This window comes from Camellia sinensis, chromosome 3, assembly GCF_055761805.1.
Source record: "Camellia sinensis isolate YWXY chromosome 3, ASM5576180v1, whole genome shotgun sequence".
In the NCBI taxonomy this organism is placed as follows: Eukaryota; Viridiplantae; Streptophyta; class Magnoliopsida; order Ericales; family Theaceae; genus Camellia; species Camellia sinensis.
Window position 1 is genome coordinate 33846576 of NC_138963.1, and position 23965 is coordinate 33870540.

Consider the following 23965-nt stretch of genomic DNA (forward strand, 5'->3'; position numbering starts at 1 on the left):
GTAGAATTATCAATAAACTATCATGTCTTGAGGGGTATTCTAAATATTAACTTTGACTTTCCCTAACAAATTAGTCATATAATAGAACCACAAAATGTAAGTTTTTATTTTTATTTTTAATACACTGCAACACAAGAACCCAAACTGCACCTAGGAGCCACCAAAAGCTTGCATGAACTAGTTATCTAGTGAAAAAGCCTAAGGTCAAAAAGCTAAGTGACAGAAAAAAACTAATAACGCCTATGACGCAATAATCTATTCAATTTGCTTGTAATTTCTTGAAGCGCCTATGACGCAATGCTAAATTCAAGGTATCATCTAGCAAATGTCACAAGGATAAATGCATATACAGTAATCTAATAGGCGTATGGGGGTTGAGTGTCACAAAATCATAACTAATGGTAACACAAATATGATGCTTCACCCAAGAATAAAAATGTTTCATGTAACTAAAATCAAGATGAGACCTTTGTTTAAATTGAGCAAAGTATCCATTTGCTAATTTTAGAATAACTAATTTATTTAAGTTATTTTTCTCACAAACTCTAACTTACAAGTTACAATAAATGTTCTGGCATAGAATTCAAAAAGTAAAATAATAATGATATCTTCATGTTTTCCCATAAATTTCTTTTGATACTATGAGGCGAGGTTTGACAAATGATTTTTTTAGTAATCACTGCCTCCTTCTCCAAAAAAAAAAAAAAAAAAAAAAAAAGAGACTATTTCAACTCAAACCAAATCAGGCCAATTGGAACAAGAAATAGTTTCAGAGTTCAACTTTTTTTAAATCACAGAATCATCCAGTCCAATCTATGTGATCATCCAATCTACCACGGACTTGTAACTTGTAAGAGAAAACGTAATTTTCATAGCAGGTGGTCAAGTAATTATAGAGAAGTCTGACCCTAGTTCTATCACCATGCAAAATTGGGTACTACAATCAGACCCCATAGTTCAACTAAAGGCATAAAAATCTAGATTAGTTGTCATATAGTTCACGTTCAGTTCAGTGCTACAAGCACATCATTTGGGATATGAAGTTTATGTAACAGAGTGTTGTTGTGCTCTTATATAGGCATTTATGGTAGGATATGACTAGGGTGCTCAAGTTGCTTAGTACCTTTGCTTATTCAGACCAGAGAGAGTCAAAGCTCTTGTTAACTTGAGTGTTCCTTACAGACCAAATTTCCCTATGAAACCAATTGAATTCTTCACCAAAAAATTTGGAGATGGGTTCTACATTTCTCAATTTCAGGTAACAATTAGTCCGAGAATTTTTCTTCTCGTATTATTTAGATCTTTTTCTTAAAACCAACAGGATCCAACTGTATATGTTTCCACAAAATCAACACAATATGGCTCAGAATATATAAAACTTGAGTTGTATTGTTTTCTCTCTCAAGAAATTAGTAATAAAATCTAGTTCTTCATTTTTCTATCTTTCTTATTCTTCTCTGCTTCCTGGTTTTCTATCAGTAGAAGTTGTTCTTTCACAAATTACATAAGAGATGACAAAAATTTGGATATAGAAAATACACATTCTTCATTTTCGCAGCACAGAAAAACCAATGCTTGGATCAAATTCTAGTCTTTTACAAAGCACATCTGAAATTCACCAAAATACGACAAGCTAAAATCCACACACATGCTCCAATCTAACATGACAGAAAATAATAATAATAATTCGAATTCAGAACTAAAATCAAGCAAGTACAGAGCAAGTTCATCATTTTCGCAGCACACAAAATACACAATTAAGAATTGAATGGTTCAGCTTGTACCTGTAGCAGATGAGGAAGGATTGATTCAAACCAAAGCTTCGTCGAAAGGTGATCTATGGTTGTCACTACAGTGAGTTCAGATGATAAGAAACAAATGATCGAAGTAGAGAGACGAAGAAGTTGAAATACGAATGAATGATTCAAGGAGACTCACAGAGAGAGAGAGAGAGTTCATACCGTTGGAGGTCTCTTCTTCAGACGGCCATGGTGATCTATAGAGCGAAATCGAGACACGATCGAGTGAAATCAGATTCTCTTACTCAGACATGATCGAGCGAAATTTGATTTAGGGGAAATGAGAGTCTAAGGGGAAATCAGTCACTGTTAGGGCATAGGTATAAGAAAAGGGCAAGGGCAAAATAAATAAAAGAAAAAAATATTAAGGTTGTTGCAAATATTATTTTTTGCGACGGTTAAATAATTAGTCGCAAAAAAATTAGTCGCAAAAGGCCACTTTTCTAGTAGTTTAAAACTAATATGTACGAACAATACTAATCCATAGACTAAAAACAATGTCTTTCGTACTTATCAAAGAAAGTCGTATCCACAATTCCACGCCAAAAACCATGTGTACAAATAAAATTAATCATTACTATTGACTAAATATTGGCATATTTAAAATTATTTAAAAAAAAACATATACAATAATAGATTGTCCAACATGCAGACTGGGCGGAGTGCCATTCTAAAATACAGACTAGGCGGAGGGCCATTCTAAAATGCTGATTGTCACTATTTTAAAAGTTATCTTTCCCAATTTTCACTTGTGTCCAAGCATATACTAATTTCATGCCAATTCTATAATGTTACAAAAGTGTCTCCATTACTTAACCAGAAAAGAGGGTTAAAAAACAAACACTTGATAACATAACATTGATGGTGTGACTAAATTGCATAGTAATAATATCACAGAAAATGCATAGTTAACTAGTATTTATCAATAACACACATGCCATGATAAGCTTACCCATTGGCTCCGAGATCAAAATATCTGCTTTCTCAGGCAATTCAACTTCTTCAATTTTACCCTTGGCGGTAATTTAGGTGAAAACTTGCCCCAAAAAGAATAAGAAACAGTGTACTAGCTCCGTTAACATTAAAACTGAAATGTAAGAAAACAAAAAATTGCGCCATAATTCTTTGAGCCAACAATGGGTTCCCAGCAATAAGTCTGCGGGCATATCCTGCCATTTCAGATGCTTCCACTACATAAACATGTTTAGCACCAACCTGATAAGCGAAAAAAAGTGAGGCAGAGAAAAGGAGAGGGTGAAGGTGGGATAGAATTCTAGAAGACCAACAGACAAAGATAAATCCATTATGTCAGTATATTTTCATGCGCAAACACAGATAAAACTTAGACAACCTGAGCTACAAATAATGGCAGAATACCACTACCAGCACCAACATCCACAACCACACGACCAACAAAATCAGTGCAATTCTCAATGACTGCAGCATAATAAGTTCCTGAAACAAGCATGTTTATCATGTCACTCACACATGCACCTTGTGATCTATAACTACTCAGTATAGACATGCATTTGACAAGACGAACACCTACAACAAGATCAGGAAACAACAAATCAAAGCTCAGTGATATAACTGTCCTCACATAATCCTATAGCATATTTTGCTGACGTAGCAATTGTCCATAATAATGAAAATACCTTTTGGCAATACTAATGATCAAATACAACATGAACAACAAACCCTATAATCGTAATTAAAGAATGTTTACAGAGCCCTGGCAATACTTATGATTCAGGAGTACTTGTAGCCAAACACCACCACAACTCTTATGTTCATTTATTGCATTCATACCATTTTGAAATCAACCCCTTGGGGTTTTCATAGGCTCTGTCTCTATGAAGATATGTTTTGACAAAGTTCTTGATTGTAATCATTTTATTGTTGAATAACGGTCTAATGTTTAAAATATTAGCTGCGGATCCCCTGTACCAATTCTCTATCCTGACTTAGTATACCGTGCCTCTTCTCTCACCATGTCGCCTATTGAAACCAAACCTAACTCTATCACTTAACAATACGAAACTCTTTTACATATATTTTTTTATTGTTAAATATAAAAATCCAAAGAACCCTAATGCATCCATTCTTTCTACCTGCCCTCTATATTGCACCTTTAGATTTCCAACAACAACACTCTACATATATGACATAATAGAGAAAGAAAGTAGTAAGAGAAATAGAAAACGTTGCCGATTCAGCACAACGTTCGTAAGTTGCAGAGGTGAATTCACGCTACTAATGGAAAATACATTGTAAATTAAGGGGATGGACATTTCATAAGACCATTTCCAACTTTTATTTTAATTTGATTAAAAAAATGATTCCCTTGATTTGATGAAAGGAATAGAAAATGTGAAGGATAAAAGATACTCTAAGGAGAAGCTGGACAATTCATAAGACCATTTGTTGGACAACAGCCAACCTCCATAGAGAAATGTTTATTGTAACGTCCTCAAAAATAAACCCATTAATTATATGTATCATTAACATTGTAACGCCCTCAAAATAATAACATTAAACCCATCAAATAAGACATGCATTTACATATAAACTAACCACATTCCTTTATTCATTAGAGTTCCATTACATAAGTATTACATGTTAACATCATAAACAAAATGCCCTACGGGCTTACAGCTTTCCAAGTTAACACTTGGTTACAACAAAAGAGTACTAACTCGTTTACACATTAAGCCCTAGGCTTGAAGTTACATGTAATACATCAAAAGTTAAGCGACAAAAGTATGTCCGCCACTAGCCTCCCAGCTATGTCCTTGGAGGTGGCATGCTTCCTGCACCTGAAAATGATATTCCCATATAGGGTGAGCCACAGCCCAGTAGAAATACACTAAACCAACCATGGACAATGACTAAAATATTAGCAATTGATAGATGGTCAACACTGATACATCCACATAAATCACATATTTATGTCATACAACTTATGAGTCTAAGTTACCTTTCATTTTCTCTTTTTCAGCAGATAAGCATGCTAGCTCTATCATCATTTTCACAGATATGTATAAAAAACTATATCTCACATTCAGATAAGCATAAAAGCTATATCCACATTCTCAACAGATATGTATAACAACAATATCTACATTCTCAGATAAGCAAATAAGCTATATCCACATTCTACAACAGATATGTATAACCACAATATCCACAGATAAGCATAAAAGCTATATCCACACATCACAAAGATAAGCATATAAGCTCTATCTTCACTTCTTTAGACAAGCATATGAGCTGTATCTACGGAGTTCATCCCCTATCTCCTCCCAACATTAACCGGTTTAGAGGTACATCCCCTATCTTCCCCTAAACCGCGGAGTACATCCCCTATCTCCTCCTTTACACACAACGTATATAAACACATTGGTTCTATATACAATCACACAATACATACAATTAATGTATTCAATTAACCGTCAAGTTCCATGACACATTTCATTGATTAGTTTCAGTTTACCTAATCATCATGCATTGTCTACAACATTCACGACTATCCTCCACCGATAGCCCAAGCAGTTATTTCTAAACAGAAAATAAATGCACAAATGGATATTCAATCAACATTTCTTTTCCTCACCATTAATTATCCCAATTAATCAATCAATGTAATTAGGCCATTTTCCATAATTACCATTTCAACCCTTAGGTCCCATTTTCATCAATGATACAACAATCATTCCATTTTTCTATGCCAAACATGCAGTCTAGGTTCATTATGAATAAAACCCCAACTTTTGTAAAATTACACAAAAGCCCCAAACTTTCACAAAATTACCAAACCAAGCCCAACATCTCAAAATACCAAAATTTAAAGACAAAACCCATAGAGAGGAGTAGGATATCCCTACCTCAAATTCGGAGCCCCAAAGGAGAAGACGACAAAACCCAACGTGCTCCAAAACCCAAGATTTTCAGATTAAAATGAAGCCCTCGACGATCAACAACTTTTTTGTAAAGGCCAAAGGTGAGCAAATCACTCCTACTAGATCAAAACCTAGAGAGAAGGTAGAGTCTAGAGTGAGAGGCTCAACAATGGTGATTTTGGAAAAGTAAGAGAGAGAAGAGAAAGTAAAAAGTGATTTGAAAAGTCACAAATTTCGGGACTTAAACCCAGTCTCCCGCTCGAGCGTAAAACACCCCGCTCGAGCGGCCACTCACAGACTTCCGCTCGAGCGGCCAACCTCCCGCTCGAGCGCCGGATGCACTCTCCCAGCATTTATACAGAACCAGGCCTCCGCTCGAGCTTCCAACTCTACGCTCGAGCGTCACTCAGACAACCCCGCTCGAGCGACCAATACCACGCTCGAGCGTACAACGCTGCACAGGAAAAAAAACTGGATGGGTGTAATCTCCGCTCGAGCGCCCAAACCCCCGCTCGAGCGTACAGGCCAAAACCTGGGCAACTAGTTTTGGTTTCTAAACTCAACCAACCTGTAACAAACCTGCCCAACACATCCTATAATTCAATTATGAAGTAAAAATGATGTAAACAAAATAATAAACAACTACCAACATCCACGGACACATGTCCGGATCACTGTACAACAAGGGTAAACCCGGGATCGCTATAACCTCCCCCCCTTAAAGAATTTCGTCCTCGAAATTAAGCACAAGTTTTCAAAAACAAGTTTTCCTCCATTTTAATCAATGTTATATTAACATTCAACAATTCGACCCATTACCGGTCATCCCCTCCTTTTAACAAGAGGCATCTCACAATATGTAAATCACATATGTATGTTCAACATGCATCAACATTATGCATTATCTTTCTAATTTCAACAGTATATTCAACATATACAATGTCACATTCAACTTCCATACGAGGCAAGTTCCAAAACATACATCCAATAAACCAAAACATTTTCAATGTTTCACAACTTAAGACATATATGAAAGCTCTTAAGTTCAACAATTGTTCAAAATTTAAACACAAAATAACATATCAACAAACAAGTCCGGATATTTCTCTCGGACTTCCAACTCACGTTCCCAAGTGGCCTCCTCCACTCCGTGATGTTTCCACAAGATTTTCACCAAAGGAATGGTCTTGCCACGCAGGACCTGATCCCGCCTATCCAAGACCCGAACCGGTCTCTCCTCATACGAGGCATCCTCATCTACCTCTAAATCGGTCCAATCCAGCACATGTGATGGATCTGGCTCATACTTCCGAAGCATACTCACATGAAACACGTCATGCACGCCGGACAACTGCGGCGGTAAGGCTAACCGATAGGTAACCACACCTATCCTCTCAAGAATCTCAAAAGGACCAATAAACCGAGGGGATAACTTCCCACTCTTTCCAAACCTCATCAGGCCTCGTCTAGGTGATATCTTCAAAAAGACATGATCACCTACCTCAAACGCCAAAGGCCTCCTCCTACGGTCGGCATAACTCTTTTGTCGACTCTTGGCTGTAACAAGCCTCCTACGGATAAGCTCAACTTTCTCCGTCGTCTCCCTAACCAACTCCGGACCCAACAAAGGTGCATCACCCACCTCGGCCCAACAAACTGGAGACCTACACGGTCGGCCATACAAGGCCTCAAACGGTGCCATACCGATGCTAGACTGAAAACTGTTGTTGTAGGCAAACTCTACCAACGGCAAGTGCCTCTCCCACGTCCCACTGAAGTCCATGACACAACCCCGAAGCATATCCTCGAGGATCTGAATAGTACGCTCGGACTGCCCGTCAGTCTGAGGATGATAAGCCGTACTAAAGGTCAACTTAGTGCCCAAGGCACTCTGCAAACTCTGCCACAACCTAGCAGTAAAACGAGGATCTCTATCTGAGACGATCGTCACTGGGACCCCGTGCAATCTCACTACGTCCCGAATATACAAATCGGCGAGATGATCTACCGAATCTCTCACGCGCATAGGAATAAAGTGCGCCGACTTAGTCAACCGGTCTACAACCACCCAAATAGCATCACTACCCCGCTGAGTCCTTGGAAGACCTACAACGAAGTCCATAGTGACATGCTCCCACTTCCACTCGGCAATAGGCAAGGGTTGCAACAAACCCGCTGGCCTCTGATGCTCGGCCTTCACTTGCTGGCAAGTAAGGCACTTCGATACGAAAACCGCCACATCTCTCTTCATACCCCGCCACCAAAATTGGCGACCCAATCCTGATACATCTTAGTACCTCCCGGATGCACCGCAAGGCGCGAATGGTGAAACTCTCGGAGTACTTCCTCTCGGCAAGACTCCGGTACAAACAAACGGTCTCGGTATCTCACACTCAGGTCGGGATACACCGTCAAACCCTTCTCAACTTTCCCACTGGAGATCTTCTCTCGGAGGGATTCTACCTCAAGGTCACCTCTCTGTGCCTCTAACACTCTAATCACAAGTATAGGCTGCGCAACAACAGAAAACAAGGCCGCAGCCTCAACAGATTCGCCCAGTAGCAAATCAAACTCGCCAAGTGCTCCCAACATCTCCCATTCCCGGATGGCTATACAAGCTATATCACTAATGGTTTTCCTACTAAGGGCATCGGCCACAACATTGGCCTTTCCCGGATGATAGTGCAACTCAAAATCATAATCTTCGATGAACTCCATCCACCTCCTCTGCCTCAAATTCAAGTCTCTCTGTGTAAACAGATACTTCAAACTCTTATGATCCGAGAATACCTCGAACCTCTCACCATAAAGGTAGTGCCCCAGATTTTCAAGGCAAAGATCACTGCTGCCAACTCTAGGTCGTGTGTGGGGTAATTCTTCTCGTGTATTTTCAACTGACGTGAGCCATAAGCTACCACTTTCCCCTCTTGCATCAACACACAACCCAAACCCTCTCGTGAGGCATCACAATAAACAGCATAACCCAACCCTCTCTCCGGAATACTCAAAACCGGAGCGGTGGTCAATCTAACTTTCAATTCTTGGAACGACTTTTCACAAGTCTCACTCCACACAAACTTAACTCCCTTCCGAGTCAGTCTAGTCAACGGTGACGCTAACCTGGAGAAATCTTTCACAAACCGACGGTAATACCCAGCTAATCCCAGAAAACTGCGGATCTCAAACACACTCTTAGGCTGTGCCCAATCCTGCACTGCCTCAATCTTGGATGTATCAACAGACACCCCTTCCCCGGAAACCACATGGCCTAAGAATTTGACTTCCCTCAGCCAGAACTCACACTTCCCAAACTTGGCATACAGCCTATGGGTTCTAAGCAACTCAAGCACCACTCTCAAGTGTGCCTCGTGCTCCTCCTCAGAAGACGAATAGATAAGAATGTCGTCCACGAAGACGACCACAAATCGGTCTAAGAACTCCCGGAAAATCCGGTTTATCAAGTCCATAAAGACTGCCGGTGCATTGGTAAGCCCAAATGGCATCACCAGAAACTCATAATGGCCATACCGCGTACGGAATGCCGTCTTCGGAATATCCTCATCCCTGACCCTCAACTGGTGGTAACCCGATCTCAAGCCTATCTTAGAGAAACAACGGGAACCCTTCAATTGGTCAAACAAATCATCTATACAGGGCATAGGATACTTATTCTTAACCGTAGCCCGATTCAACTTCCGGTAGTCAATACACAATCTCAAGGCACCATCTTTCTTTTTAACAAAGAGAGCCGGTGCTCCCCACGGTGAAACACTAGGGCGAACAAAACCCTTATCTAGCAATTCCTGGAGCTGAACTTTCAACTCAACCAACTCTGCTGGAGCAAAACGGTAAGGTGCCATAGAAATCGGCGCCGTACCAGGCACTAAATCAATAGAGAACTCTATCTCTCGGTGAGGTGGCAAACTAACGAGATCTTCGGGAAAAACATCCGAATACTCACAAACCACCCTCGGCAATACATGCTGGGTCTCACCACTCTCACCACTCTCAAAGCTAGCAAGTAGACTACTAAGCTCACTTCGCCCTCGCGAATCATACCCCGGTGGCAAAACACTACCAATCCGGTCTCCCAAGAAATGGAACCACTCCCCACTCAAGGTACATAACGTAACCCTCTGGCGGTAGCAATCAATAACAGCCCGGTATGACGATAGCCAGTCCATACCCAAAATAACATCAAAGCCCTTCATGGGCATGACAACAAACGGAAAAGGAAGCCTATAGTCGGCGACCTCTATATCACATCCTCTGACACCCTGTTTCAGAATCAACTCACCACCCAAAGGCGATACCACACAAATAGGAGATGCTAACTGTGCTAACTCCAATTCCAAAACAGATGCAAATGCAGCAGATACAAAAGAATGAGATGCACCCGTGTCTATCAACACATTAGCAACTGAGTTGCAAAACAGAAAAGTACCTCTCACTACTGATGGAGCCGGTACTAAATCCTGCGCGGTAACAGCATACACGCGCCCTGTAGGCCCCTGGTCTACCTGCTCACCTCTCGGAGCAAAAGACTGCTGCACAGACTGGGATGACGAAACTCCCGGATTAGCCCTCGAGGCCTACACAGACTGAGCTGGCTGAAAACCTTGCGTCTGCCTAGAACCAGACGCTCCCGAAGTGGCACTCAACTGTAGGCAAAACCTCTTCATGTGCCCAGGTTGTCCACACTGATAACAAGTCAAGAGCTGCCCCCTGCCCAAACTCTGACTCTGCGGTCTAGCTGAAGAAGAAGCAGCTTTCTGACCCCCACCCTTCTGCGGGCAAACTGAAACCTTGTGACCCAGCTGGCCACACTTGTAACAAGTGAACTCCCCCTGACTGCCTCTCCCCGAGCCTACACTCGGCACTGGAAAGGTCGATCTAGAGACTGCACCCTGAGACTGCTGAGGGTTATAACCCTTCTGTCTCCTGCCATCATTCTGACTATCCTGACTCCTCTTGGAGCCCCTCTGTTCTTCCTCCTCCTCCTGCATCGTAATCTCCATATGAGCAGCAGCATCAACTAGGTGTCTATACTCTCGGATGTAAGACCCACCAACTCTCAACTTGAGGCCTCGCCTCAACTTTCGCTCAAACTCATAGCAACGGCGTTCCTCAGACGCCACTAGTTCCGGTGCAAACCTGGACAGACTGGTAAAAGTAGCCTCAAACTCGGCCACTGACAAGCCCTGCTGTTTAAGCCGGCTAAACCGATCCCTCAGCTTCTCCCTAGCTGCTGCAGACAAAAACCTCTCCTGAAAAGCATTTATAAACGCCTCCCAAGTACCACCAACACGAGCCTTCTCGTACTTCCACCATTGACCCGCATCTCCCTTCAGTTGGAAGGATGCCAAGGTCACTTTCAGTGCTCCGTCCTCAATGCCAAGCATCTCGAACGTCTTACTCATCTGTTCTAGCCACTCATCAGCCTTCAGTGGCTCCTTCGGATCCCCGATAAACTCATCCGGATTAGACCGGAAGAACTCCCTCTTCAAGAAAGAAGGCCCCGTCTCAGCTGCCTGATTCCCAGCTCTAAGAATACCCAAAGCTCCTGCTATCTCTCTGGCCAAGGCACCCATGGCCTGCTGACCCACTGGCTCGGCCACATTGGCCTGACCAACTCCCTCCTGTACTGCCGGAATCTCTCCCTGTAACGGTACTCCCTGCCTCGCAGGCCTACCACGCCTAGCACCTCTTCCTCGTCCTGACATCCTAATAAAGGTAACACAGAACGTTAGCACATTCATAAATGTGCCGAAACTAAACACTCACGTCCTAATACATGGACAACTGTAATTCACTCCACATAAACACATAAACACATAAGCACATACGAATTTCATTTCCGGATAATAATAGTCCCGAGGCGTTACTAGAGTTCCGGTTAGAAACAGCATTGATCAAGTGCTTTTCCAACAAGACTCCCAGAAACCCAAGGATCCAATCAACATCCTAGAAATTAAATCCCATACCCACATAGTCACATAAGCATGTTATCACTTAAGCACATAGCATATGATACTACATTTAAGTCTCTATCAAGCGAGACAAACCCATTGTGATCCTAATCACTTCCCACGTACCCAAAGTATTCGAACCCGGTACGCTCTGATACCAAGTTGTAACGCCCTCAAAATAATAACATTAAACCCATCAAATAAGACATGCATTTACATATAAACTAACCACATTCCTTTATTCATTAGAGTTCCATTACATAAGTATTACATGTTAACATCATAAACAAAATGCCCTACGGGCTTACAGCTTTCCAAGTTAACACTTGGTTACAACAAAAGAGTACTAACTCGTTTACACATTAAGCCCTAGGCTTGAAGTTACATGTAATACATCAAAAGTTAAGCGACAAAAGTATGTCCGCCACTAGCCTCCCAGCTATGTCCTTGGAGGTGGCATGCTTCCTGCACCTGAAAATGATATTCCCATATAGGGTGAGCCACAGCCCAGTAGAAATACACTAAACCAACCATGGACAATGACTAAAATATTAGCAATTGATAGATGGTCAACACTGATACATCCACATAAATCACATATTTATGTCATACAACTTATGAGTCTAAGTTACCTTTCATTTTCTCTTTTTCAGCAGATAAGCATGCTAGCTCTATCATCATTTTCACAGATATGTATAAAAAACTATATCTCACATTCAGATAAGCATAAAAGCTATATCCACATTCTCAACAGATATGTATAACAACAATATCTACATTCTCAGATAAGCAAATAAGCTATATCCACATTCTACAACAGATATGTATAACCACAATATCCACAGATAAGCATAAAAGCTATATCCACACATCACAAAGATAAGCATATAAGCTCTATCTTCACTTCTTTAGACAAGCATATGAGCTGTATCTACGGAGTTCATCCCCTATCTCCTCCCAACATTAACCGGTTTAGAGGTACATCCCCTATCTTCCCCTAAACCGCGGAGTACATCCCCTATCTCCTCCTTTACACACAACGTATATAAACACATTGGTTCTATATACAATCACACAATACATACAATTAATGTATTCAATTAACCGTCAAGTTCCATGACACATTTCATTGATTAGTTTCAGTTTACCTAATCATCATGCATTGTCTACAACATTCACGACTATCCTCCACCGATAGCCCAAGCAGTTATTTCTAAACAGAAAATAAATGCACAAATGGATATTCAATCAACATTTCTTTTCCTCACCATTAATTATCCCAATTAATCAATCAATGTAATTAGGCCATTTTCCATAATTACCATTTCAACCCTTAGGTCCCATTTTCATCAATGATACAACAATCATTCCATTTTTCTATGCCAAACATGCAGTCTAGGTTCATTATGAATAAAACCCCAACTTTTGTAAAATTACACAAAAGCCCCAAACTTTCACAAAATTACCAAACCAAGCCCAACATCTCAAAATACCAAAATTTAAAGACAAAACCCATAGAGAGGAGTAGGATATCCCTACCTCAAATTCGGAGCCCCAAAGGAGAAGACGACAAAACCCAACGTGCTCCAAAACCCAAGATTTTCAGATTAAAATGAAGCCCTCGACGATCAACAACTTTTTTGTAAAGGCCAAAGGTGAGCAAATCACTCCTACTAGATCAAAACCTAGAGAGAAGGTAGAGTCTAGAGTGAGAGGCTCAACAATGGTGATTTTGGAAAAGTAAGAGAGAGAAGAGAAAGTAAAAAGTGATTTGAAAAGTCACAAATTTCGGGACTTAAACCCAGTCTCCCGCTCGAGCGTAAAACACCCCGCTCGAGCGGCCACTCACAGACTTCCGCTCGAGCGGCCAACCTCCCGCTCGAGCGCCGGATGCACTCTCCCAGCATTTATACAGAACCAGGCCTCCGCTCGAGCTTCCAACTCTACGCTCGAGCGTCACTCAGACAACCTCGCTCGAGCGACCAATACCACGCTCGAGCGTACAACGCTGCACAGGAAAAAAAACTGGATGGGTGTAATCTCCGCTCGAGCGCCCAAACCCCCGCTCGAGCGTACAGGCCAAAACCTGGGCAACTAGTTTTGGTTTCTAAACTCAACCAACCTGTAACAAACCTGCCCAACACATCCTATAACTCAATTATGAAGTAAAAAGGATGTAAACAAAATAATAAACAACTACCAACATCCACGGACACATGTCCGGATCACTGTACAACAAGGGTAAACTCGGGATCGCTATAAACATGCAATGTTAGAGATGAAACATTTCATTATAATATTCATCAGAGTCTTACTAAATAAAAGCATTACATGTAACCTCAAATTAAATGCCCTACAGGCTTACATCTTTCCAAGCCAACACTTGGACAACAAAGTATGAGTTCTAACTCAAATCCAAATAAAGCCCTAGGCTTGAGTGTTTACATGTACTAACGAATAAAAACAAACAACTGAAAATAGTCTTCAAAATCCAAGTCCCTTCCAAGCTAAGTCCTTAGAGGTAGCTTATCACCTGAACCTGAAAATGATGTTCCCATATAGGGTGAGCCACAGCCCAGTAGAAATATACTAAACCAAATATAAGCATTGATTAAAGCAATAGCATTCAATAGATGGTTAACCAAGATAATCAATTACATCATTATACAGTTTCATGACATTAATGTCTAAGACACGTTTTACTTTCCAACATTATCAATATGACTCAGAACCTGGCCAAACTTACAACAGTGAACTATATATATATATCAAATTCACATTCTTCCAATGTCAACAAACAAATGAGACTTAAGCTCAAATCAAAACACTTCATACTTCCAGTTTGATACACATTTTAGTGCTGTATCAATAAAAACACTTCAATATAAATAAGCACACATAAAAGTGATGCTAATGGAGTCCATCCCCTATCTCCTCCCAAACAAAATCCGGTTTAGAGGTCCATCCCCTATCTTCCCCTAAACCGTGGAGTACATCCCCTATCTCCTCCCACACAAAAGAATGTATGTAAACACATAACATATAACACACAATCAATACACATAATGTCTGTATTAATTCAGCAATCAAAATGAATGACTCAACCAATGTGATTAGTTTTAGTTATCCCTAATCCACATGCAATGTCTACAACAATCACGACTATCCTCCACCGAAAGCCCAAAACAATTATTTCTAGATTTGGAAATAAATATATCAACAATTCAATAGGCGAGTGATTTAAATTATCCAACTACACCATTTAATCAATGAATTCCTCAATTTCATGAATTTAACCAAATTCCCCAATTCCCTTAAATTAATTATACAAATTAATTAATTAATACAACTAGAGTTTTTCCCAAAATTATCAAAGTAACCCCAACATATCAATATACCAAAACTTAGAACAAAGCCTATAAAATGGAGTAGGAAATCCCTACCTCGAAGAAAACAACCCAAATGGAGAAGACAGAGATGAATACCCAAATACCAATGTGCTCCAAATCGCCAAATGTTCAGATTAAATGAAAGCCCTCGACTCCCTCTATCTTTTTAATTAAGCAACTAGGGTAGAAACACACTCTAAATAGATCAAACCTAAGAGAGAAAGTGAGTAGGGAGAGAGAGAAGTCGGACCTAGGGTTTGGAATCAAAAAGAAGATGAAAAAGACTGATCAAAACCCGCTGCTGCGTATATAAACTGGACAGGCTCGCTCAAGCGAAGACTTGGTCGCTCGAGCGACCAGAAACAAGAAATCCTCGCTCGAGCAAAGAAAATCTCGCTCGAGCCAAGAATGCAATGCTACAGGTCCATACTGGATGCAATCTCTCGCTCGAGCGACCAAACCCCAGCTCGAGCGAAGAACCAAAAACAACAGCTCGCTCGAGCGACCAACTCCTCGCTCGAGCGAAGAACCAAAATTCTGGACAGCAACACTTGGTTTCTAAACCCAACCAACCTGAAACAAACCTGCCCAACACATCCTATAACTCCAAATAAGAAAATATGGGACAACAACAACAATTATATAATGACAGAATCTACGGAACCTAAGTCCGGATACAATAATCAAATGGGAAAAGACCGGGGTCGCTATATTTATAGAATTAGTTTGAAAAGCGTTACCATCTGTTAAGTCACTTAAATGGTCTTGTGACTAGCTCATGTCCATTAAGCACCACATCATATGCTAGAAAATAAAATAACCAAAATTAATCCCAAAATAAATAAAGGAAACTAAACCCTAACCTAACATTTCTTAGTTTTTCTTTTTTTCTTTTTTCCCTTCTTGTTCCTGGTTTTATTTTTATTTTGTATTATAATTCTTTGTGGCAAGTCTTGATACTTTAACCATGATTTGGACTTGATGCAAGTAGTACTATTATCATCATCATAAGCCAATTTCCATTTCATGTTTATTTTGAATTCTATTTGTTACATATGAAGGTTTAATTTGTTCAATACACTGGTTTATAAAATAGATAATAAATAAAAAATAAGAACAACTGAAATTAAGGCATCAAGAGGTTAAGTATTTGTAACATCTGAATAGAGGTTTAAAGGAAGAAAAAAATTTCAACATTACAAGTATTTTGTTCTTAACAAAAACCACAACAACACACACATAGGAGTTACAACGTGAGCTGATCAACAAATCAGAAAAAATACACTGGTTTATAAAATAAAATAAAAAATAAAAATAGCTGAAATAAAGGCATCAACAGGTTAAGTATTTGTAACATCTGAATAGAGGTTTACAGGAAGAAAAAAACCTTGATTAGGCTCTAGGAGTCACATCGTTAGTCGTGTGTGTCAAGTTTCGATGACATCTGACGCCGTTTGACCATTTTAGTATGTCAACCGGTTCAAAATATAGTTTGTAAACAAGTTTTCACAAATGGGAACTAGGCTCTAGATTCAAAATCGGAAATCGATTTCGGTCCCGTCTTTTCCTACAAGTCATTTGTGCCTAGTTGGTCATGTGTGTCTTGTTTCGTTGACATTCGATGCCTTTTGACCAATTTAGTGTGTCAACCGATTCCGAAAAAGAGTTTTTAAATTACAAGTTTTCACAAATGGGAATTATGCTCTAGATTCAAAATCGGGAACTGATTTCAAGTCCCGTCTTTTCCTACATGTTATTTGTGCCTAGTTAATCGTGTGTGTCAAGTTTCGTTGACATCCGACGCCGTTTGACCATTTTAGTGTGTCAACCAGTTCGGAAAAATAGTTTCTAAATGACAAATTTTCACAAATGGGAATTAGACTCTAGATTCAAAACTGGCAATCGGTTTCGAGTCTCTTCTTTTCCTACAAGAAAGCCTGCAATAGTTATTCATCTCCACAGTACATGCAATATGAAATCACTTTAACAAATAATGACAGAACATAAATTTAACAACCTTGATTTCAATTAGACTTTCAACTTAAATTCATGGGATAATAACACAACTAACTGCATTAGAATATGTAACAAAACAATCAAGAAAGTTCAGTTGGAGGTACATTTTACATAAGTCCCACATAAAGTTTGTGCAAACATAATTGGTGAGCATAGAAGAAATTGAAGACACGTATAAGTGAATAAAAATACCTTTAGATTTTTATATATGAATCCCTTAGTGTTCTGTAGGTGGTCAAGAAGTTGGCCAGGGGTTGCTACTAATAGATTTACTCCTTTCACAATATGCTCTGCTTCTCCCCTGCGAGCTGCACCACCAATAACCAAGCCAAGAGTCTATGAATGATGATTAAGAAGGTCCTTTGCCACTACATGTGTCTGCATCATTTCATTGTGTCTGTTTGGTGCAGCTTAAAAGCTGCTTATTTCAGCTTTCAGCTTAATTTAAGCCATTTTGATGTGTTTGGTTTAGCTTAACAATGCAGCTTATAGCTTTTTGTAAGTCAGAAATCAGCTTATTCCTTGAGTGGGGCAGGAGATGCTTAATTTATAAGTCAGAAATCAGCTTATGTTTATAGTTATAAGCTATAAGCTGTTAAGGCATAAGCTATGAGCACTTTCCCACAGCTCTACCAAACAGGGCCATTGGAAGATTAGTCCAGGTCGTTACTTAGAAAAATGACAATCCATTATAATTGAATGCAGCTAATTTGGCAGATGGGTATAGATAGAAAGCAACAAGACCCCCAAAACAAATGAAGTGTTATTAGAAAAGATGAAGTGGTTTATCTTTCTTTTCTTAACGATTCAAACCAAATGAAATTAAATCAATGGAAGGTAAAACACGATTTCCAAAATTAGTAGAAAATGATGAAAAAAATTTTTTGAGAAGAGCTTAGAAGATGATCTAACACAGACAACAAGAAGTAACTTCCACAAAATAATATTCTAAATGCACTCTAAGATTGAGGAAGAGTTGAAATGATGAAGGAAAAATACTTCTATAATCAATATTAACCTTCTAGATTTATTATGTTTGCAGAAAAAAGGATACAATAGGGATGGCTTTATTCTATAATGATTTTGTCATTTCAATTTGCTTTTTTAGAAAGTACATATATCACAAAAAGAGTTGTAATTTAGAGGATTAGAGTGTAGGATTAATAATTGGAATAACATCACAGGCTATCTTGGGAAAAGATTGACATTGGTAAAAAAAATAAAAATAAAATAAAAACCAGAATATTTACCTGTATGGCAAGTTCCCTAGTTGGGCAAATGACAATTACCCCTGTTCGAATTTGATGTAACTACTCCACAGCAGGTATCAGAAAAGCAAGGGTCTTTCCAAAACCTGTCCTTGCAGCTCCAAGAACATCTTTGCCTTCCAAAAGTGGCGGAATAGATCTGGCTTGGATCTGTAATTGGAATCAAAAGTTAACTCAAGGATATATGATCTAAGGATATCCACATAAAGTAAACAATTATGACAATACAAATATAACAATCTGCATATCAAATTTACATACAAATAATTCATACACTCTGTTTATAAAGAGATAGGTAATTCATTCTGTCAAGAGCAAATTATGTTAACAACAATGATCAAACTTAAAGATTCATTTACATACGGGAAGTGTGTAATAACATCACGGAGTGCTAGAAAATTCAGTGAACTAGGTTTTTTTTGTTTTCTGTCAATGACAATAGGTGAATAATGGTATGCCACTTTTATAATACATGAGAACTGGGAATCCATTAACAGGTTGAGACCTAGAAAAAAGCATTTCAAATCTTTTCCTATCACCTCCAGGCTTATAATTTGGGCACACATATTTTCTGAATTTTAATTATTAATTCTCCAGTTACTACTAGAATGGGGAAAAAAGGAAAACAAACATTCATATATATATTTGTTTTCTCCTTTGAAAACTGTAAGAATGCGAATATCTAGTTAGTAAACCATGTTAGTAGCATCTCAGGATATTCTTTCAGTCTCAAAATACAATGAATATGAGCTATGAGTCCCCTGCAACCAACAAAGTACAACATAAGGGCATTCAACAAGGAATGTCCCAGAGCAGTAAATAGGGATCAAAACCAATCACACTGCTTCATTCAACAACCAAATTTAGTTGCCACTTGACCTTAAGATATGTGACAAACAACCAAATCCAATGTTCCTACCTTGCACTAGAAAACCAACACATTGCATGGATTTAATAGATGGGAATCAACAGTATTCTGGCAATGTCAGTAGTTAGTGTTGCAGAGAATGGAAGCATTTGTTTTTGGGTTGCTGTTTCTTTTACTCCAAAAATTGTTGACATGAAGATTTCTACCAATCAAGCCACTTTTTTTTTTTTTTTTGAACTAGAAAATGCCCTCAAGCTACAAAGGAAAATAAAAAAGTAACGAGTCCTTAAGATAGGCAGGGGGATTCTGAACCCAATCTAAAGGTAAAACTCCCTTAAATTGAGCAGAAGCTAGCCAATGGGTAGCTCGGTTGACAATCAAGCCACCTTGAACTAGAAAATAGGATAAAAAATAACCAGCCCACAAAAATAGGTTCCAAACACCATAAAGATGAGGTCAAATGTATGGGAACCCATATCATTGACAGAAATTTAAGAAAAAGTAACCATTTGTCAAAAAGTCTTGCATAGCATGATATGACAAACTGTAACATTTTACAGAGAAACCACATTTAATTGATATAGATACCTCCGTTCGTACATTGAACAGGTAAATAATTTATAAAACTGCAGGTGAAAGATATGTTGAATTTAATCTTGGTTGAAAATAGATTACCTGGGACAAAATTCACTGTTTGTTCCTGATTTGAGTCCTTCCCTTGTTCACGACTGAGTTAGGTGACTTGTAGAACCTCTGTATGAAAGAGTAAATCAGATTAGAAGGAAACTAAAAAAATATAATAAAGAAAAAAATAGATGTGTGGTCTCTGGGTTTTCATGAAACACAGAAAGCAAATAACAATGGGCTTAGGTTTGTGTAAACTGATGTATTTATTTATTTTTAAGCACATTTTTGGGGGTTTTCATATTTCAATTATATAAAGAAATGGGGTTTTCTTCAATCCACGTCAATCAAATTAATTACAGGAGGCAACAACTACAAGTTTAGCAAATTCAAGGTGAAAAAACTCTTGAGAGGTTGAACAACGAAGGGGCAAAGATCTGACAAGTTGAAAATCATAGTTAGGGTTTGGAATTGGGGGAATGAGAGAGAGAGAGAGAGAGAGAGAGAGATAAAAAGAGAGAAAGCGTGTTTACCTGATGCAAGAGGATTAGCAATGGTAGACTGTAGGCGGCTCTACGCACTGCCGCCGAACCTCTTGAACGAATCAAACAACATAAGACCCTAATTCAGATAGATTCGGAGCTCAATCTGTGTTAAAACAACAAAATTGAGATCCAAAACCCAAGAACGAATCAAACCCAGATCTGAAACAATCGATCAATCACCACAATTCGGAATTGAAGCAAACCCAGATCTAAAAGAGAAAAGAAGATATCAAACTTGACCGAATTGGAGCCAAAAAGGTACCCAAGCCCAGATCTGTTGATGCTTTCGGGTAGAGAGAGAAGAGAAAAAATTGCGAAGAGCTCCTAAAATTGAATCAAACTATATTTGTATTGTTCAAATAATGGCAATGTGAGAGAGAAAAGGCGTTTGGGAGGGCTTGGAATAACCAGTCCAAGTCCAAATCCAACCAAGTATCTCAATGTAAGAGAGAACTTGTTTTTAATATAGAGAAAGGGAGAGAGAGACCGAGATCGACAGAGACAGAGACAGAGAGACCGAGATAGACAGGGATCGACAGAGAGAGATCGGCAGAGAGAGAGAAAGACCGAGATCGACAACGAGAGACCGAGATCAATAGAGATCGACAGAGAGAGACTGAGATCGATAAAGAAAAGACGGATCGACAGAGAAGAGACCAAGATCGATAGAGAGAAAAAAACTGTGATTTGCGGCAACGGCGGTGGTGATTTGCTGCGGTGGGGGTGGCGATGTGCGACGGTGGCGAGCGACGGCGGTAAGCAATGGTGGCCAACGACGGTTGGGTGGTGAGCAGGGGTGATCTTTGGGAGTCCAGATCCTCTACCATAGTTTCCTGCCGTGGTGCCCAAACGACATCGTTTTGGCGTTAAATTCAAATTTTTTTTTTCCTTTTCTCTCTCAATCGTTGAGACAGCAATAACTCTCAAAGAGAGGCGAACTCGAACGGTTCTTCCGACGCAGAGAAGAGTGGGCAATGGCGACTCCAAAGGCAACAGCGGCTCCAGCTAGGCAAGGTGAGGCGGCCGTGAGGTCTCCTTTTCCATCTTCATTCTCATGTGGTGTTTAAATATGTATGTATATATATGATTTCTTGATTTGAATTTCTTGTTGATTTCTTAAATGGGTTTTGTTAAGTGGTTTGATTTCTAGGGTTTTATGGGCTTGATTTCTAAGGTTTGATTTCTTCTTGATTTCGTAAATGGGTTTGATTTTTAGAGGTTTTCCCTTCTCTCTCATCAGTTTCAAAGCCCTAATCAATTTCCAAGAACAGAAGAATGGTCTGAACTGAACCCCATTACTAGTGCTCTCATTAGTTCGGGAGCACCATCATCATGCTTAGTTGATAAAAAGAGTAGTAGTTTTTGTTATAATATTGCAACAATCAATTTAAAGCAGTCAATTTTAAGCACTGAACTATAACATAGGTATGAAATTGTTTGGAAAAAGGAATATTCATGACTTTTAAGATTGGTATTTCAAGCCTATGAATCATTAAGTGTATGAATGGTACCCACTCTGAATCATCAAGTGTATGAATCATCTAGTTCATGGGTAATCAGAGCACTGATTGTTCCAATGGTACCCACTCTGATAGCTTCAAGTGTATGAACCACGATGCTTTGTATAAACAGTCTAATCAGATTTTGCTCATAGAAAACAAGCTCTAAAATGCCCTGTTCAAAGAAGAGTTATCAGCAATCAGAAAACAAGCTCTTAATGGGGTTGATCTTGTCTCTCACCCAAAAATGGGTTATGTCAACTCCGCTCAAGGAAGCTTCAAACCCATTTGTGTATATGTTGGTTTTTTTTATTTGTGCCACTCGTTGACTTGTGGGTATTGTTTAATTGCTTGTTTTGATTTGTTTTATTTTAAAGGGTTTGATCCTCTTGGATCACTGGTATTCTTTTTTATTTATTTATTTATTTGTGTATCTTCATCTGATTGAATTTGTTGAGATAAATATAGAAGATGTGGAATATGAATTGAAATTGGGTTTGGGTGGAAGCTTTGAGAAATGGAATCAATACATAGGAGATATATTATACAAAATAGATTGTATATACAAAATATTAGTGAGATTTCTCTTTGGCTACAACTTCTTGTTGTCATTCCACTCTATGAAAATAGATTGTATATACAAAATTTATAGTCTTGTCCTGAAAATTGTCTTTGGCTACAACTTCTTGTTCTCATTCCACTCTATGAAGGGGCCCAACATATCTCATAGCACCTTCAGCTGAATTAATTTCTCAATACATGGGCAACAAATTTGGTCTTCTATGCAGCTTGCATAAAACTCTTGTACCAACTGATGCTTTTTTTTACCTTCTTATCTATTTATTTTTTGTAATTATTTCCTTTCTTGTCTATTCACTTATCAATCTCTAGGTCCATTTTAGTGATGGCTGAACTTATGAATTTTTTGTTTCTTAACTACCTTGCATAAAACATGATAAAGCATGTGTGTTCACATTATTGCTTTGTGAACCGACAGATCTGGGAATTCATTGCCAATTACATTAACAAATCTGTATTTTGAGATTGAAACTTTACCTAGAACTTGCAACAAATTGATTCTGTTTTCGGAAGACATTTAACTTTTCCAGAAAGAAAGGGGAGATTACTTGACAATACTGATGAGTTTGCTCTGATGTGTAAATTTGAGCTTTTTTTTTTCTTTTTTTTCTTTTTCTTTTTGCAGGGTTGCAGCCTAACAAAGTGTACTATTTATCAATGTGGAGATCCTTCTGTACCAGCAATGAGTAATGTGTCCTACAAATGCAACACAAAGAAGTGATGGAATTATAGGAGAAAGAGTTGTGCTATTGCAAAGTGAACTTGTAAGAAACGAAGAGTGTTAGTGGACAACTTTGATTTTTGACCGCGAAGATGCAACAAGCAATAAACCTTTGAATGTGTAATTGGTGTTACTTGTAATTGCTATTATTTTAATTATGAAGTAACTATGTTTCAATGTTGTAATTGACTAGTTTGATTTTTGAAATGGTTGGGAATGTAGAACTTTCGAAGATTGTGAAATTTGAAATGTTGTTGCTATTATTGAAACAGTTGGGAATTTAGAAATTTTGAAAATTGTTAATTTTGAAATGTTGTTGTTGCTATTATTGAAATGGTTGGGAATATATGTCAGTGTTGTTCTTGCCATCTTGACAAATATTAAGTCTTTTTGATGATTGTCCAATACATAGATGAAATGCTATAGAAACAACCAAGCTCACTCCAGGTGAGAATTTTAATGAAAAAAACAAACAGTCCAGTTTAATGTTGGAAAACTTGAGCACTCTACATCCTTAGTTTATCATTCAGTCAATTAACACAATGTCGAAATCAATTAACATCAAGGCAATTAAACCGAAACATTCTGTCAATTAACATAATAAGGCTGAAATTAATTAACATTCAATCGATTAATTGTTCATATCAAGGCAAAGATGAAGATAGAAAGATAAAGCAAAGGCCAAAGATATATGATAGACTAAATTTTTTAATAAAACAATGATATATAACAAACCTGTTCTACAAATCTCATTCAGTCATAATCAAAATTGCATAAAAATATATGATA

The 23965-nt window shown here is 38.6% G+C and overlaps 1 long non-coding RNA gene across 1 annotated transcript; it reads right to left on the reverse strand.

Moving 5' to 3' along the window:
• Window positions 1–1961: 1961 nt before the first annotated feature.
• LOC145820951 (uncharacterized) lies at window positions 1962–17450 on the reverse strand. Its single transcript, XR_014362994.1, has 3 exons — window positions 17265–17450; window positions 2752–3254; window positions 1962–2087 (listed from the first exon to the last, which is right to left on the reverse strand). It is a non-coding gene; the product is annotated as an uncharacterized LOC145820951 (long non-coding RNA).
• Between the last annotated feature and the right edge of the window lie 6515 nt (window positions 17451–23965).